The sequence below is a fragment of the Tachypleus tridentatus genome, chromosome 9, assembly GCF_004210375.1.
Source record: "Tachypleus tridentatus isolate NWPU-2018 chromosome 9, ASM421037v1, whole genome shotgun sequence".
Taxonomy (NCBI): Eukaryota; Metazoa; Arthropoda; class Merostomata; order Xiphosura; family Limulidae; genus Tachypleus; species Tachypleus tridentatus.
In genome coordinates, this window is record NC_134833.1 from 101,571,519 (window position 1) to 101,577,784 (window position 6,266).

Genomic DNA, 6,266 nt, shown 5'->3' on the forward strand with positions numbered 1-6,266 from the left:
TCCTAACACTATTATCTATTATCAGTGGGAAGAAAAAAATCAAAGCCAAAACTTTGGCGTACTTTTATTTATTTATATTTCTTACAAAGCTGGTTACATACTGTATATCTTAGCTCAACAAACAAACAAGCAACAATGCCAGCTACGGGCTAAATGTTTGTTACAAAAACAAGAAGTGAAACACGAAATTTTAAATTTTGGTGTTTTAGTACAAACATTTCGCAAAAATCTAGCAGTTTCGAAGCATCATCTAATCTGTGAAATTTCATAAACTAATTATCAAAATAAATATTGAATATAATGTTATTTTTTACCTTAAACATAAACTGTCTTACATATATATATTGTGAGCCGTGGTATCTCTGCGAGCGTTCATGTGTTTCCTGTTTCAAAAGCTTTTCACGCAGGCAAAGCTCAGCATTCACTTTTGAAATAATGTAATAATAGGCATGAATAACGTTGATCCAAATTTTATTTCGCACTAAAAATATTCTACATTAGACTGTAAGATATTCTATATTAAACTCTAAGATATTCTACATTAAACTGTAACGAATTAATCGTGTTGTCACTTACGTTTCAAAATATGACGTAACTTAAAAAAAGAGAAATGTAGATTTGTCATATGTTATTGTTCATTTGCTCTTGGCATGACTGAAATAGTCAACAATTAGCTCGGAGTTTTGAGTAAAACCAATAATTAAACTTTTTAAAGTCCATGGAATAATTTAAAATCATAAGTTTACCTTGAACGTTTTCCATCACTGGGAAAGGGTACTTTTGCTAGATGAAGTTAAACATTTGTTAGGCGTTTTTTGTGGTGCTGTGGTTAAAAGGCAATACAGATCATTTCACTTGAAATTTTATACTGATTTGAAGATTTAAACGTTTTCTGAAATCCGCAAATTTCCTGTTTGTTTGTTTTGAATTTCGCGCAAAGCTACTCGAGGGCTATCTGCGCTAGCCGTCCCTAATTTAGAAGTGTAAGACTAGAGGGAAGGCAGCTAGTCATCACCACCCACTGCAGACTCTTGGGTTGCCCTTTTACCATCGAATAGTGGGACTGAGTGTCACATTATAACGCCCCCACGGATAAAAGGGCGAACATGTTTGGTGCGACGGGAATTCTAACCCTGAGATTGCGAGTCGAGCGCCCTAACCAACTAATCATGCCAGGCGTTGTTTGGGATTGACACAACGAAATCAATGCATGTGTCTGATCTGTGTTAATGTGTTAATATTTATTGTGCACATCTTTTATTCACAATAAAAAAACTCGCTGTCTACTAAAAAGATAGATTTTGTATATTGAATGTTTATGTTTGAACTACATTTTTAAGCAATTAGGTAAACAATAGTAGGCAATCTTTTAATATAACTCAAAGAAAATTTTGTAAGTTAAAAACTGCTTTGGATATGCGTCTGTTTCTTATAGCAAAGCCACATCGGGCTGTCTGCTAAGCCCGCCTGATTTTAGTGTTGTAACTCCGTATGCAAACAGAAAAGACATCACGACACACCGTTGACTAACCTCGTAATTAACAGATCTGACCAACAATTAAGAAAAAATTAAAATTTTATATTTTCCAGAAACACCTAAAAACAACATCTTAAACGATTTTTTCAAAGAATTTTCTCACAAAACCATCAACAAGACAAAAACATAAAAATTCTAAAAGCAGATAAAGGAAACGCTGTAGTCATAATGAACACGAATGAATACATCCAAAAAATGAAGAACATTCTATCAGACACTAACAAATTTAAACCAATACACACAAATCCAACACACGAAACGCAACTAAACAAAATACTACTAAAAATAAAAAAAGCCAACACAATTTCACAAACACTTTATTCATACCGACGCAAAACCGACTCACGCACACCACAAATATACGGCATTCCCAAACCTCATAAACCAGATTTTCCACTACGACCAATAATGTCCGCATATGAATCGTTCAATTACAATCTTGGTAAATACATAGCATGGGCATTCTCCAAATATGTAACATCACCAGCTCATTCATCAAAGACTCTTTTAATTTCAAGTCTAATCTTAATCAACTTAATCATAAAGCCTTAATGGCCACTTTCGTTGTTATATCCCTCTTTATAGAAGTTTCAACCGCTGAAGCCTGCAAGATAGCCTTAGAACTCTATATCCGAGACCATAACCCATCAATAGACGTTCCCAGCAACCAATTAGCAACCCCCATAGAATTCACCACGATGAAGACAAACTTCATGTTCAACAACCACAACTATATACAAACAAATGGCCTAAGCATGGGCAATCCAGTATCACCTGTTCAAGCCAATATTTACAGTCATGTGAAAAATTAGGACACCCTATGAAAGCCTGTGTATTTTTGTAACATTTTTGGATATATAGATATTTAATATCAATTTCAACAATACTGAGAGATTATAGGAATATAACTAAACAATTAAAGCTGAAGAAAAGACTACGATCTTCTGTAAATGCAATTCTACAAAAATACATATTCTAACTGAGGAAAAGTTAGGACACCCTACCCCCTAATAGCTAGTGTTACCCCCTTTGGCTGAAATAACTGCAGTGAGACGCTTCTTGTAGCCATCTACCAGTCTCTGACATCTGTCTGAAGAAAGTTTGCCCCACTCCTCAATGTAGAATTCTTTCAGCTGTGAGATGTTTGAGGTGTTTCTTGCATGTACAGCCCGTTTCAAGTCACCACACAGCATCTCATGGGATTAAAATCTGGGCTTTGACTCAGACATTCCAGGACTCTCCATTTCTTAGTTTTCAGCCAGTCCTTGGTTTTGGGTCATTGTCATGTTGGAGGGTCCAGTTCCGCTTCAGCTTTAATTTTCGTACAGATGGTCTCACATGATCCTCAAGCACCCTCTGATACACAGTAGAATTCATGATGGATTCTATGATTGTAAGCTGTTCAGGTCCTGCTGCAGCAAAGCAGTCTCAAACTATGACACTTCCACCTTCATGTTTCACAGTTGGTATGAGGTTCTTTTCCTGGAATGCTGTAAATGGTTTACGCCAAACATGTCCTCTGTTCTGGTCTCCAAATAATTCAATTTTGGACTCATCTGTCCAAAGAACATTATTCCAGAAGTTCTGTTCTTTATCTACATTCTCTCTGGCAAACTTCAGTCTGGCCTCGATGTTTCTCTTAGAGAGCAAAGGTTTCCTCCTTGCACACCTCCCATGCAAGTTACACTTGTGCAGTCTCTTTCTGATTGTAGAGGCATGCACTTTCACATCAGCAGTAGCCAGAGTCTGCTGTAGGTCCCGTGATGACATATTAGAGTGTTTGGAGACCTCTTTTAGCATTTTGAGATCTGCTCTAGGGGTGAACTTGCTTGAACGATCAGACCTGGGCATGTTGGCAGTTGTTTTGAAAGCCCTTCATTTGTGACTATTTTCCGGACAGTGGAATGGCTGATTTCAAAACCTTTTGGGATCTTTTTAAATCCCTTACCAGACTCATAAAGTGCTACAATTTTCCTTCTGAAGGCCATCTGACAGCTCTTTTGCTCTCGCCATGGTGCTCACTCTCACTTCAACAGTCAGGAGCACACCAAACTAAATGTCTGAAGTTTAAATAGGGCGAGCCTCATTCAAAATGCTGAGTAATGATCTTCTAATTAGGTGCACCTGGTGTGACACACCTGTGTGTGAGTTGAGGCACTTAAGTGGGAATAAATGTAGGGGTGTCCTAACTTGTTCCTAAGTTAGAATATTCATTTTTGTAGAATTACATTTACAGGAAATCTTGAAAAGTATTTTCTTCAGTTTTAATTGTTTAGTTATATTCCTATAATATCTTTGTATTGTTGAAATTGAGATATCCCAACATCAACTTCACAAGTCAATAAGAAAAAGAAGAAAGCAATCAAATATCATTTCTTAACCTCAAAATTACAAGAACCGATACACAATTTAAAACAGAAATCCACAGAAAAATCACCCATACTGGACTATACATTCTTTGAAACTCAACACCTGAAACAAAACAAAAACTCAAGATACTAAGAAACCAAATAAACACAGCCATAAAACGATGCTCACCAGATAAAATTAACGATGAATTAGTTAAAATAAAACAATACTTCATCAACAACAATAAGTTTTCTTATTGATAACTTTATAGGGAAACACCTAGACAGAAAGCAAAATCAACCAACAAAAGTAAATATATCTCACGAATAAAAAAATCACGAAACCATATACTGCTGTATACCACATATTCCCGACATCAGCAGAAAAATAACCAACATTTGGAAAAAACTGGTAACAAAATATGACATTCTAGTTAATACCAAATTTATTCAAAAACCAGGCACAAAACTGAGGTCTATACTATGTAAAAAATATACTGACAAACACCACACCAACATTATTTATAAAATACAATGTCATAACTGCCACGACTTCTATATTGGAGAAGCAAGTAGAAAAATGGAAACCAGATTCAAAGAACATAAAAAGTCACCTTCACACGTTTTCGAACACTGCAAGTCAAATAGACACAACATAACCATAGAAAACACTCAAATACTAAATAAAGAAACAAACATAAACAAACGCAAAATTAAAGAAGCCTTACTTATACAACAACTTAAGCCCAAAATAAACCAATACAAAGGAACATCTTTATATCTATATTGAAAAATAATATAATAAATAACAATAATAATAAAATAAATAATACAAAATTGAATATTTAAACACCTAAGCCTGCCCTCTACATTCCGACACTTATTACACAACCCCTTCCAAACATATGGTCAGCTTCCGGTCAGTTACCTCTTTCTTTCTTTGTGAACCTGACGATGACCGAAGAAGTTCGAAACATTGTTAGCTCCTCCACGTAACATTATTTTTCAACCCAAATGAGCCGTTTTTGCATATATAAGGATTTGTTTTGTTTGTTTGTTGTTTTTTTTAATTTCGCGCAAAGCTACACGAGGGCCATCTGCGCTAGCCTTTCCTAATTTAGCAGTGTAAGACTAGAGGGAAGGCAGCTAGTCATCACCACCAACCGCCAACTCTTGGGATACTCTTTTACCAGCGAATAGTGGGACTGACCGCCGCATTCTAACATCCCCACACCTAGAAAAGCGAGCATGTTTGGTGTGACGGTGATTCGAACCCGCGACTCTCGGATTACGGATCGAGTGCTTTACCCAACTAGCCATGCTGGGCCCTTAAATAAAAAGCAGATGGCTTGAGATTTTTCTGTTGCGCTTAAAAAAATAATTTATTCAAATACTTCACTTCAAGTCCAGTGCTTTCATGAAGACTGTCAAACCCGATAATACAAAGTGAAAAAGAAAGCTAACAAAGAGATCCTATTAATTATAATCTTATAAAATATTTGTATGCATGTTCATCTGTTCACCACGAGTATTTTTGTGGTTGGTTTAAGGGAAAAAATGATACAGAGATGGAGATTTTGTGACAAGAGTCTGTAGGCTAAAAGCCGAGCTAGTTTAATATGGTTGTTCGAAAGTTAATAACTTGTTCAGCTTGTAAATGGACTAACCATTTGACAAGAGTATTCATTAGTTTGACATCTGAAAGTGCAGAGTGTGTCCAGCGACATTGCTGGCCCGGCATGGCCAAGTGCGTTAAGGCGTGCGACTCGTAATCCGAGGGTCGCGAGTTCGCATCCCCGTCGTGCCAAACATGCTCGCCCTTTCAGCCGTGGGGGCGTTATAATGTGACGGTCAATCCCACTATTCGGTCGTAAAAGAGTAGCCCAAGTGTTGGCGGTGGGTGGTGATGACTAGGTGCCTTCCTTACACTGCAAAATTAGGGACGGCTAGCACAGATAGCCCTCGAGTAGCTTTGTGCGAAATTCAAAGACAAACAAACAAACCAGCGACATTGCATCTTGAACTCTGGATCCAACAATATCAGTCTCACGCGCGTGGCTAAAAGAAAAAAGTAGCCAAGCAAAAAATAACAGAATAATTTCTAAAATTTATTGGAAGGTAAATTATTAGAATTACTTACTTGGACAATTTTATATCATACTGTATTAGTTTATAGCTGTATTAGTTTCCACATATATATATTTAAGACCTATTTAGAATGGAAAGGTGGACGACAGGAGCCCAGTAAAAGACTGGGCTTAGTGTAGTAATACCCTAATATCTTGTTTTTCTATTTCCAAGTATTGTATTTAAGGATGTTATGATAGTTTCAAGAAAGTTTTGCTGTTTATCTCATTCAAATATTGTAATTATCGTCTTTC